Below are 13,172 nucleotides of genomic sequence, written 5' to 3'. Positions count from 1 at the left end.
TCAATCTAAACCTAATGATGAATTTGATATTGATCAATATGAAAAAATATCATCATCTTATTCTCGCCCAGCTCTACTAAGCTCCATCTGCTGCAACAGATCACATGATCTGATCTGAAGCTCCATGACGGCTGCTAAGTGGCCCCTGAGGTGAGAATGTTTTGTCAACAGTTGAAGACTTAAAATTGAAGCGTGCTCTTCTTCTTCTTCTTCTCCTCTAAACGTAACAAAACAACCGTTCAAAAGCAGCTGGAAGCCCATAAAAGAGTCTAACAGAGGTGAAACCAAAGCAGACGTCTCTCTGCAGAGGCTGGCAGGCAGAGGGCAGCAGGCGGGACGCCCACTGAAGCAGACACCTGCACAAACAGGAGCAGCAGGAGCGTCAGGGCTCGACAGGCTGCTGGTTAGACTTTAACGGGCTGAACTGGGCTGAGCTGAGCCGGGCTGGGCTGAGCCGGGCTGTGCTGAGCTGAGCCAGGCTGGGCTGGTGTCTCAGAGTTACACCGTCCACGCAGCAGGCAGGGTTAGCACCGGGTTAGACTGTTGGAGCTGCAGGAGGCAGGGCAGGACGTAAGAGTACAGTTCAGTTACTGTTCATGTGAGATTTTAAGCTTAATGCTGCAGTCTTTAGGTATCACTCCTTAGGATCAGTCGGAACCGTCAGAACCTTCGTGTATAAAAAGAGTTCTGTTTGGTAAACATTCAGACATCAGGTGTTTCTTTCTCTCACGCAGATCTCTGCTCTGTTTTTCCGTTTTTCTTCCCGTCTCTCCACTCTGGCCTTCTTGTGGAGGAGGGATTCACATGCTAATTAGGGGAAGTGAAAGGAGACGAGTTCATTGGCTTAACAGACACACACACACACACACACACACACATGCAAACGGGTGCTTAAAGGCTAAACGGATCGGAGAGCACCATGGGAAACTCAGGAGTGGACCAGCTGAGGGACTGAAGGAGGAATCTGAGAGTGGTTGAGCACCTCGACACCATCTATTGTGGATTTGTGAAAGCCTCTCGATGTGATGCCAATCTGCTCTGGGCTGCCACCTCCCTGTAAACAGCCCAGTGTGTGTGCATCCTCCTCAGACCACAGCTACGGCCCATCTGTGCCCGATCTACAAACTACACTGTGAAGAAATATGACCTCTTTAATGGCAGTGGGATAAAGAGCGGGTGACCTTCGCAGGGCCTGCTGACCCAGATAGAGAGAGGGGGGAGTGTCAGAGGAGGGGGAGATAAAAACAGAGAGGGGAGGAGAAGAAAGAGGAGGGCGGGGCTGTTGGCTGAGGACTGATGTGCATCAGTGAATTAAAAAACAACTATTTAACATGTCATGAGGTCAGGCACATCCAGAGGTGCCTGAGATTCAGCGACACCAATAAGTTCTCATTTTTGAACATATAACTTTTGATATGTTTGTGCCTAACATCCAAATCACGCTGACGTTTTTTAACCTCTAAAACTGAGACTTATTAATGCTATGAAAACTTTCTGAAAGGATGACACAGACTCCTTCGAATGCTTGCAGACTTGTAGTGGACCAAGTTCACTTTATAGGAGGCGATGCATCTGCAAATGGTCTGTATTTATCTGCACTTCTGAAACACAGAAAATTGAACACACATTTTTGCGTTCATTTCAACTCGTTTACACCCTTTGCTTTTATGTTGTGTGATTTGTGCTTTTATAGCTAATGGGCCTTACGAGCTATCGAGCCGCTGATCTGCTTTAAACAACAAATACAGGCGTCTGAGAATTACTGGGGCCTAAAACCTCCTCCAAGGAGAGAAAGAGAAAAGGAGAGGAAGAAAGTATGGAAAAACATCCTAAGTGGGTGGTTTGGAGAGTTTGGGGAACAGTTCTATTTGTCCTATCAGATCCTGTCATGCATTTCTCTCTTTCAGCGTACGAAGGGAACCACTGCAGGCCACTAAAGAGTACTTACAACAGGTCAGAGAGAGAGAGGGAGGGAGGGAGAGAGGGAGAGAGAGAGACAGAAAGAGAGAGGGAGTAAGAGAGAGGGAGGGAGGGAGAGAGGGAGAGAGACAGAGAGAGAGAGGGAGAGGGAGGGAGGGAGAGAGACAGACAGAGAGAGGGAGGGAGGGAGAGAGAGAGAGAGAGAGACAGAGAGAGAGAGGGAGGAAGAGAGAGGGAGGGAGGGAGAGAGAGACAGAGAGAGAGAGGGAGGAAGAGAGAGGGAGGGAGGGAGAGAGGGAGAGAGAAAGGGAGAGAGGGAGTGAGAGAGGGAGAGAGAGAGGGAAAGAGAGAGGGAGGGAGGGAGAGGTATTTCTTTGGCTGGTTGAATCAGTGTTTATATGCAGAGGTCATGGCAGGGCCTTTGTCTCTGTGTGTGTGTGTGTGTGCGTGTGTGTGTGTGCTGTACTTATTTTCCATCCATAAATCCACTCACATGTTCACGCTCCGCTGCATGTTAGAAATCATGGCACTAAAGTATGTTGGTGTGTGTTTATCTGTGGTTTGTGCGCATACATTGGCAAGTGTACGTGTTGCTTTCAGCGTGTGTGTGTGTGTGTGTGTGTGTGTTAGTGCTTGTTAGTGTGTGTGTAAAAGAGATTATCCAAACAGCGTCCGTTTCATTGGCTTTGGAGTTAAATTTGGTATAGCGAGTTAGCGCTGAGATTAGCAGGATGAACGTGAACACGTCTGATTTAAACGTTTCCCACAGACTCAAAGGAGAGACATGTTCCTGATGAGCGCACACACACACTTGGAACTGTTCAGGGTTTGTATTTAGACGTGTTTCCACACACGAGACGAAAGCTCCTCTTTCCTGCTGGGTTCGGATCCTCTTTGTGCGACGTCACAGGACACAATAACTTTTCTTACGGCAGCTAAGCTCCACGTCGCACAGAAGGTTAATTCCTCGTGACACGGCACTACCTTCTCTGGACAGCAGCACCTGTGTGTGCTGACAATATGAGCTTCCCGTTCTCATGACTCCCCCTCCTCTGATCTCCATTGACATTTTAATGGGCTTTTGGGGGCAGAATTAGACTGATATCGTGATTATGTTGAGGTGAAAGGGAGGCGGAGCGCGGAGAAGGAAGAGGTATTGTTGTCGGCTCTAATGGAGGATTTCCTCCTCCTGTCTCCTAAACGCACCATGTGACCCGTCCTGAATTCAGAGGAAGGTTAGAGAGGGCGGAGGATGGGGGGGGTCCGACTCCATAGACTGAGTCAATCAATCACACTTTGTCCTCTCTTATTCTGTGGTTTTTCTCACTGCTCCTCAACAGGTCAGAGAGCTGCAAAGAGTCAGCGTACGGCTGTCTATCAAACCTCGATTGTTTATCTTATTTTGTATATTTTCTGTGTCTAACTTGAGATTCAAACACTATAAAGTCCCAAAAAACGGACATGACATGAGCCTGAGCTCACACCTTCAAACTTTTTCATGGAGACAAACGACGCAGAAACTTTCTTGCTGGAGGTAAAAACATAAAAACATCAGCCTTTTCATTCCTTTGCATAATAATTAATTGCAACCATCTCAAATGTTGTGTTATGAAACGTCATGCGCACGGATCCGTTACCTTCACCTGTGTGTTTCAGACGCTCCCGGCCTCTGGAGGAAACCTTTGACACACTTCTAGCAGCTGCACATCCACACACGCCCTGCAACATGACCTCTGAAGCGGCCTACATCTCTAAAAAGAAGCAGATATTATGTTGTGGTGATCTGATACGTGTGTGACGGTGTGTGTTTCGAGGGAGACTTCCGATTAGCTGAGCTCTTTATAGCACATGTATTTGGATGAGTGCCATCTTCAAGCATCAAGTCAAAGGGCAACTGCAGCATGTGTGTGTTTGAAATCTCGAGCGGATAAATGCGTGCGGTAAGGTGAGAAAGATTAGTGTGTTTGCTGTGTGTGTATCTGATAAGAAGTGGCAGCTGCACTTGTTGATGCACAGTGGTCTGGAGGCAGGTGAGCAGAGAGGCGGCTCAGTGGCAACAGAATCATTTGGGTTTAATGGAAATTTAATAAGTTTATTCTAAAAAAACACTCATCCACTAAAAGTTCTTGTTGTTTCCACTGACAGGCTCAGATTGTTCTTCTAAGTGTGTGACAACATGACAGAAAGGATCCCTACAGAGATAGACCTTTTTGTTACAGAGGAAGATGATTGTTTTAACCACACACAGACGTTACATCGCTCTCTGCAGACACACCAGACTCCATTCAGAAAAACACTAATTTTACCTCAGCGTACAGGAGTTGCTGGTGTACTGCCGCCTCAAGTGGTTTGTTTGTTTGTGTTATTGTGCGTTACACAAGTATCGTGTTGGATCCAAAGAAACAATTTAAAACACCAAAGTGAGACAATAACACAAACAAGTTTGCGGCAGTGGTAGGCCAGCAACATGTGTGTTCTACAAGGTAAAATTAGTGTTTTTGTCAATGGAGTCTGGTGTGTTTGCAGAGAGCGATGTAACGTCTGTGTGTGGTTAAAACAATCATCTTCCTCTGTAACAAACAGGTCTATCTCTGTAGGGATCCTTTCTGTCATGTTGTCACACACCTCTGAGCCTGTCTGTGGAAAAAAGCTTCTTTTAGTGGACAGGCTTTGATCGATTAAGGTTGCAGCCATTACAGCCTGTTTCGTGGCTGCAGGCTGAAGCAATTCCAAACCTTTTTGTAGACCCCTCATATGATTAAAAATAGGGCCCAGGTTTAAAAAGCTTCCCCTTGATATGTCACATTTAGAGAGGGCACAGACAAACACACACACTGACCTCTGGGGTTTAAATCCAGCCACACATGCAGATGCCTGAGATGTTCTGAAACTTGTCACACATCCAACGCGACATGTTGCTTTAAGCCCACACATTTAACTTTATCTTTAGGTCACTAAAGCCGCGAGCACGAGTATGTGTGGCATTCCAGACATTTGGGAGAGAGAGCAGAGGTGAGCCGAGGTCTATGACAGACCCTGGAAGGAGCTGCAAGGCCAGGGCTCAAAGGCCAGGGTGTGTCATAGATCGAGGATCATACAGTAGCGTACAAGAGAAGAGCGCACATGTCACTGTTACACCGCTTATTATATCTGTGAGGCTGTGTGTGTGTGTGTGTGTGTGTGTGGCTGTGTGGGTGTTAGAATGGATTACTGTGGTTCCACTGGAAACTTCAGCAAAGTCTTTCTCAAACATTTTTAAGTTGTCGACCACAAAGAGCTTTAAAAAACGCTCTCACAATCCAAATAAACAGACCGGCTCCATAAAAACCACCCAGACTCCATACGACGGTCGGCGTGCAGGACACATACAAACACATGCATGAACACGCACACACCCACAATGATACAGATGTTTGTTCTTTGTTTGCACAAGCTGCTGATGTGTGTGTCCCTCCCTCCCTCTCTCTCTCTCTCTCTCTCTCTCACACACACACACACACGCACACACACACACACAGTGGAGTGGCTGAGGTCAGCAGAGTCGGTGCAGAGTGAATCCCTGTCCTCTGTGTGAATGCTGCAGAGACCGGGGGGCCGCTGGCTGAAGCATGTGCTTACTCAGAGAGATTTTATTCACAGGAATAAATGCCTTTTTACACACAGGCATCTGTTGGGACACTCTGGGGGGCTTTTAGCAGCAGGCACCTGCACGGGCAGCCTCTGAATGCTGCTGCTGGGTTACAGTAACTTCTGCAGAGATGCTGGATTCAACTCAAGATGCAGCCTCCAGGGATGAGAAATTACACCAGCGCATAAGTGTGAAAAGCTGCAGTTCCTCTGGCGTCCACTTGAGGCTGCCTCCAGCAGTGAGTCAGTCCCCATAGAGCCCCATGTTAAACTTTACAGCAGAAATAAACATGTTTACAGCCTGGTACAAAAAACAGTTTGGGTCTCTATAGCTCATTTCTCTCTTCATGACAACTGTACGGGGAGAATCTTTATACAGCTCACCTGTTTACATTATATTAAGGCTTAAAGTGATGCAGCATCAGGGGCGGGGCCTCTTTGAGTGACAGCTGGGAGCTGCACTCTCTCAATCACTTACAGAAATAGAGCATTATCATAGCAGCGACTAAAATGTTTGAACTCGACAGTTCAAAAACACACAAAGCAACGAGAGACTTCACAGTGTTCCTGTCTGTTATTTAAACAGTGTATGATTCCACGGCATGTCCGGTCCACAGCGGAAGGTAAAGAGGAGAAAGATTGAAACTGTTTTTAGAGATCAGATTCAGCTCATCCACTCTTGTCTGCACGGTTAGCTGAAAGAGGAGGAAGGAGGCACATCTGCTCCGGTGAGGAAACCTGAGCAGAGCCCAGAGGCCACAGCAGCAGCCTGGATGGGTGTCTCTCTGTTGTTGCCATAATGGCATTATGACCCCCCCTGGGACAAAGAGAGGAGCACTGGGGACTCTTTGAAACCTGACGCCTCTGTCTTTATAATGCTCCCCTTAACTCCTCTCAATACTCTCCTCCCTTTCTTGCCCCCCCCTGCTCACCTCTGCACACACTGTGTTCACCTGCAGACAATAGGTGTTACACTGGAGCTGCAGTGTGAATGTTCTGCATGATGTTCTCCAGTGTTGCAGGGAGCCTCCTCTCTGTGTGTAAACAGGATAGGGCTCAGTGGCTGCAGCACAGATAAGGCCCGCTCCAATAAAGATGCTGAGCTGATTACCGCACAGCGCTGCCACAGCTGAGCCGTGTGTAAACACTACAGCCCACGATCCAGCCAACAATACAGCTACAGCAGCTAAAGCCGTAAACCTCTGACTGATAGTCAAGTGGCCTTGAGAGTTCAGCGAGGAGGAGGAGGAGGCCGCTCTCACACTCTCTCATCTCCACCTCATTCACTTTTTCCCTCCCTCCATCTCATCCTCCTTCTGTCTGCCACCCGCCTATTGGTGCTCGTTAACGAAACAAAGAGCGCTGAGATGCATCAAAAGGGGGCATTGTTCTCCGTGAAACAGTGAAATCTCTCTGACCCCCAACCCCCCGTCTCTGGATGCACACACACAAACACAGAGGATAGTAGTGAGGGAAAGTGACAGACAGAGGGGCCTGTGTAACAGCAGGGAGGAGGCCCAGGCTGGGACAGAGTGCTGTAATGAGGCCGGCCGGCTGTGATGAAGTATAAGATCATCTGCTGCCTCTGCTCTCATTTACATTAAATACTGAGCGCACTGTCTGGCTTTAAGCTCCTGATCCTGTGGTTATGAGCAGATCTGCAGCATGAAGAACATCCAAGAGCTGATTCAAACAACCCGAGAAAGTGTTGTCAGAGTTTGTGTTCACTGCAGGCGTTTACGAGCTGCAAACTGAAACACAACGTGCAGGAACGACTGCTAACAGCAGTTTACGGTTGGGTCGAGCCCCGTAATCTGGACTTATCTAAATAAGCAGTTTGAGGGTGCTTAGCTAAGAGCGAGATAATGACAGATAAGAGAGAGGACGGAGACAGAAGACTTACTGCACTTTTGATGTTGCAGAGTAAACTACACGCTGGTTTCATCTATTGTTCAACTTTTTACTGCGTGTTTGTCAGGAAGGAGGCGCACAGGAGATAAATGTGTCTGGTTTGTGTGTCAGGGTAAAGAGACAGAGTCACATCAGTCAACCTGATGCCTCGACTCGCCCACAGGAACCACACGGGACACACTAACACACACAAACACACATATACACACAAACCGAGCCACAGATGCCTCACACATGCGACCCACACACACACACACACACATACACACTGTTTCTGCCTGCAGGGCATACAGTCCACGTAATGACAGCTCGGGGCTCCCTCGCCCTCACAAACCCCACGGGACACAAGCTCACACCCACACACACCTCTAATGGCAGCCCTGCACACACACACACACACACACACACACACACACACACACACACAGCCTGGGGGTTTGTCATTTAACTCCTGCACCAGCAGAAACCAGCTGCATGTCACAGCGACGGCCTGAGAGTCTCTCACACGCAGACATAAACGTCCACACAGTTTAAAAACACCGGCGGCCCCAAAGCTACGACTGCCGTCCCGAGCATCTGCTGATCTTTATCTCATTACACGACACAACGATGCTTCTGCCCAAGGACGCTCGTCACCTTCTCCAGAGGCCTCACCTCGCCTCGTCCTGCAGCCACAGCATCAACACACACCACAGGCCCCCGCCTGAAGCTGCAGATAACACACACACACACACAGGGATGTAATCACACTGTAAATACCACACAGTTATACAGTCAGAGCAGGATGCAGAGACTCTATATAGATATTCTTCCGTGTGTGTCCGTTGAATGTCTGCACGGAGCCCTCAGCTGTGTGTGAGAGCAGGAAATGTCACACAGAGAGCACTGCAGGCACGTGGTCTATAAGAGTCTATTTTCTGTCTGACCTTTGACCTGGTGACAAACAGAGAAGCAGACTGACACGGAGCATCAGCAGTTAAATCTCTATATACTGGTATCGGCTTGCGTGCCGATATAATAACTTCTATCTTCATACAACATAGTTTAGAAAAAGACGCTGCGTTATAGAAACGAAGGCATCAGATGATCCGTCCAGAGAGAGCTCGGGCCGCCCTGTAAACTCTGGAAGCTGGTTTTATAAAGATTCAGAGGGAGACGACATGTGTCTGCACCGGCTCCTAAAGTTATTAAATAATAAACCCTCCATGTTTGCTCACTACTCCTCTGCCTTTCTTAGCCCTAAGCACGCTCACACTTCAGGTTTCTACTGGTTACTACTATAAAGGGATTGTTCATTTACACTGACTCTTTCATGAAAAATATAGTTTATTGGCATGTTTTTTCCCCCAACAAAATCCCACCTTTCCTCCATGCGTGCACCTGTCCCTGGGCTCAGTGTCACAAAGATATCTCAATTCATCCTCTGCATGAAGACGCTTCTTCAGCGTCTTCATTTACACTAACAGGCAATTCATGTTGGTTGTGCTCAGACAAGAGGCGGACCATGCAGACGCTTCAAACTCCTCAGCTCTGTTAAGTAAAGTTATAAGGACATCTTCGCGGGACAACTTTAATGCTGCTATGCGTACACATACGGATAAGGCCTTAAATAAGTCTGTCTCTTTTTTTGCATTAGGCTGATTTAAAAGCTGAATTAAGACTAACTGAACACGACAGACCCGTCTAAAGTATCTCTTCATTCGTCCTGTGGCCCTCAGCAGACACTCCTGCAGAAAGCCTGAGAATATTTGCCCTCAGATTAAGTTCAGCAGCTTTGAGTTGGAGCCTGAGTGTGTGTGTGTGTGTGTGTGTGTGTGTGTGTGTGTGTGTGTGTGTGAGGGCCTCCCACCGGCTGTTTGATTACAGTTTACTTCTACACACAAAACACTACTTATCACTCACTAACAGATACTAAATTGGCAGATTGTACAGCCTGTAAGTGTTTGCTACTTTAATGCAGTAAGAGTGGAAACGCGCTCAAGAGGAGGGGGAGCAGGGAGGGAGGGAAGGAAGGGAGGGGGGAGGGGGACAAAACGACAGGATTTCATTTCACAACCACACCTACCTCCGACCGACACTACCTTTCCGCTTCCCACCCTTTCCTGAGCACTACTACACACACACACACACACACACACACACACACACACTCTTGCCCCCTGGTTCACTCACTCCCCAAATTACACCAGATGTCACATCAAGCGTCTCTGACCACGGCTCTGCAGCAGCCAGATGAAGAATTTGAGAAATTCTGGAAAATATTTGTGCAGCGGCTGAGGATTGAAGTGGCTGCGGCCTGGAGAGCGAGAGGTTCAACCTGTGCAGCTTTAATGAGGGGCCGTGTGACGGACGGCTGTAATGCTAGAGCAGCTAATGGGAGGGGGGGGGCAGGAGCAGAGTACAGAGCCATATAGGGTTAATGCTGCGGGCCGGTTATGAAGCTGATTACCCGGGACCGAGAGGTTGAACACACCGTGACTCTGCTGCTAATAACAACATGTGTCCGTCACTCGAGGAGAATCACGTCACCGAGCACCTGAACGTGTCACCGAGTACCTGAACGTGTCACCGAGCACCTGAAGGTGTCACAGATCAGAGCTGACAGACAGATGTATGACACTGTAATCTTGTGGCTAACATAGAAGAGCGTTTTTGTCTTCACTGTTTTGTGACATAAAACAACATTTTACATTAGACAACATTTCTAAGCACAGGTTTGTTTTTTTTAAGTTTCGAATATGAAATTTGAAAAACTAAACTTTGATATATTTTGTGTCCTGAAGTTTTTCTAAACAAAAACTCAGAGAAGTTTTTGAAGGTTATTTTAGAAGGTGCAGCCTCACCGACTGATCTACAAAATAGTTTTGACTACTTTTTATCTGCAGCTAGAGGTGCAATGATAATTACTTTGTTACGTCATCACGTGTTTTTCATCGTTTTCTGGAGCTGAGTTTTTCACATCCTTACTATCTCTGCTGAGAGTTGCTCATGCAAAACAGCGGCCGGGAAGCGACAGGTGAACAAAATGTCGGCAGTCGATGCAACACCATCGCGTCCTGAACCTTAAAGTCTGGGAGCATTTCAGGCTCAACGCTGCAGAGAGAAGGATCGCCTGCAGGATCTGTGAAGAGGACAGGAGCTCATCGCCGATGTGCGAGTGTTTGAAGAGAAGGAGCGATGGAGTTGTGGACTTGATCTGATTTATTTATTTATCAGCACTTCGTCTGTCGTTGGTTTTTAACAGACAAAAACTTGAAGTTGGATTTTTCTCTTCTGTATCAGTCGGAGCCAATCAGCAGCAACGTTTATTAAAGAGATATTTCGAATGAAGAACTCATATTTATTGTCTTAAAAGAACCTCACACTACATTTAAAGCTGAGAGCTGAATAACACATTGTGCAATTCATTATCTGATTATTCGATTAATCGTTTCAATAATCGATGATAGTCGACTATCAGAATAGTTGTTAGCTGCAGCCCTGCTTTAGTTTACAGTACTACATCTCTTTTGGTAAGTCACAAAACTATGCTCCAAAGTTTCCCCCCCAACACTGGCAACACAGACAAACCTTTTAAATCAACATACAGGGCTGAGAGTCAGTGCAGCCAGTCCTGGAGAATCCACGTTTAGATGCTGTAAAGAAAGCCGTGCAGCTGACAGTGAGCGGCGGACTCTGATGTCGGCACCGTCTCCTTCACATCGTGTAAATCTTACTGTGGCTTTAGGTGAGGCTGCTTTTAGAGGGAGCCTGTGATTCCCTGGAAGAGTTTTCACAATAAACTTCCACGTTAAACTGGATGAGTGTGTACAACGTGTTCCTGAGACAGAAACGGGAAGAATGACACCCTGCAGTCTGCGGTGGAGTGTGTGTATTTATAGTCAGCGTATAGGATGTTTGTGTGTTTCTTCTTATAGTGTCGCTGAACCTACTCGGCTGCAAAAAGAGAGTCAGCTGATGTTCAGCTGGACCTCAGTGTGTGTGTGTGTGTGTGTGTGTGTGTGTGTGTGTTACGTTGTTTCATCACCATTCAGACCCTGCTGTGTTTATGCATCATTAGCGTTTAATAGCAGAAGCGACATAAAGAAGGAGCTCTGTCCTGGTTTGTACACATGTGCGCTTACAGATGGCCTCAGACGTCCTTTATGCAAACAGAATCATCAGCAGCGCCTCAGGGTGTGTGTGTTTGTGTCGGCCCGACCGTCAGCCTATACAAAGGTGCCCCTGCACGAACCCTGTGTGTGTGTGTGTGTGTGTGTGTGTGGAACCAGCTGGCAGATAGAAACTAATTAAAGGTAATGAGATACGTGTGCATTAACTAAGTGTTTAGTGTACGCCACCTTTAAGCCCATTCAGGATCAGGCATTCTTCTTCTGCTGAGCCCTCCTCACACCCACATTCCTCGCTCTCATTCAGGACCCCCTCCCACCCCCTTTCTCCTGGCCTTTCTTCTTCTCCCTTTTAACCCCCCTGTCCCCTCCACCCCCCATGTGTAACCCCCCGCCCCAGACCACTAAACTGGGCCAACCAATCCTCGCTGAGCAGCCAGGTTGTGTTTAGCATGACAAAGGAGAGTGTGTGTGTGACCGTTTGTGTGTGTGTTTAGAAGCATTGTGTGTGTGCATGTGTGTGTGTGTGCATGTGTGTGTGTGCGTGTGTTCTCCTGCAGAGTTTCTAACTGTGACGGAAGTTGGTTTTTGCAGGAAATTCACTCCACATGTCCTCAGAGCTCATCTGCACTCATGTGGCTGCAGATGAAACGGAGTGTCTCAGTCTGAGGTTCTTTAATAACTTTAACAATATAAACTCGGTCAGTGGAAAACTTCTGGAGTTAATGTGCACCATTTGTAACATCCTGCTGTTAAACCCTGTTCCTGTTCCTGTGTGGTGATGTTGTGCGTTTTGTTTCTGCTGCTTGTCTTTATGAATCTGTGCGGCTCCCACCTGCTCCTCTAAAGCCCCCTCAGCCACGCGTCCCACCTCTCCATCTCCCTCCGTTAGAGCGGAGAGGCATTCCCCTTCAACAACACATGCTTAAGCAATTATTCCATGCAGTCCCCCGCACAGAGAGAGAGAGAAGGACAGATAGAGAGAGAGAGAGTCATTTGAAGAGGAGTGATCAGGGGCAGCTGGCCGGGGATTTGCAGGGTTCTGGGAGAGAATGTGTAGAGAAGTTAGGCGCAACTCCCATAATCCTTTTCCAAAAGAGAGAAAGGGGAGACGAGGGGATTGAAAACAGAGAGAAGAGAAAGGGGGGCCGCTGGAGCTTGAAAGTAAAAGGACCGGGCTACAGTGACAACGGCCAAAAACAAGGCACACACTATTGAACACACACACACGCACACACACACACACACACACACTGAATCGATGTGAATCCGGACGGGACGCCTGCAGAATAACAAACTCACAAACAAGCCGCCCGCAGGAGCAAACCAGGACACTAACTGAATCAATACCTCAATTACACTTTGATTCTCCCTCAGTCATCTCGCTGCGGATCTGTGTTTGGACCGCTCTGTGGCTGGAATGGCACCTCTGGACGTTTGGGGTCAAATGAACAAGGTTATGGGGGCACAGGAGGGGGGTCACAGGCTATTTAAAGGGCAGTAAAAGGGCAGGTTGAAACGCTTCCAAACGTTTGTGCCCCGGGTGTGCTGGCACTGACGCTCTGAAATGATCAGTTTGTTAGGTGGTGACACAGTTTTATGTTG

General features: G+C 47.6%; 1 protein-coding gene across 2 annotated transcripts in view; it reads right to left on the bottom strand.

The window, feature by feature from the left end:
- Nucleotides 1-13,172, bottom strand: part of plpp3 (phospholipid phosphatase 3) — a 31,819-nt gene that overhangs the window by 17,497 nt on the left and 1,150 nt on the right. The window lies entirely within an intron of this gene.

The sequence above is a fragment of the Semicossyphus pulcher genome, unplaced genomic scaffold (genome assembly GCF_022749685.1).
Source record: "Semicossyphus pulcher isolate SPU_LCO1_2020_fin unplaced genomic scaffold, fSemPul1.0.p SCAF_4, whole genome shotgun sequence".
Lineage (NCBI taxonomy): Eukaryota > Metazoa > Chordata > Actinopteri > Labriformes > Labridae > Semicossyphus > Semicossyphus pulcher.
This window is presented reverse-complemented; position numbering and strand designations above follow the sequence as displayed.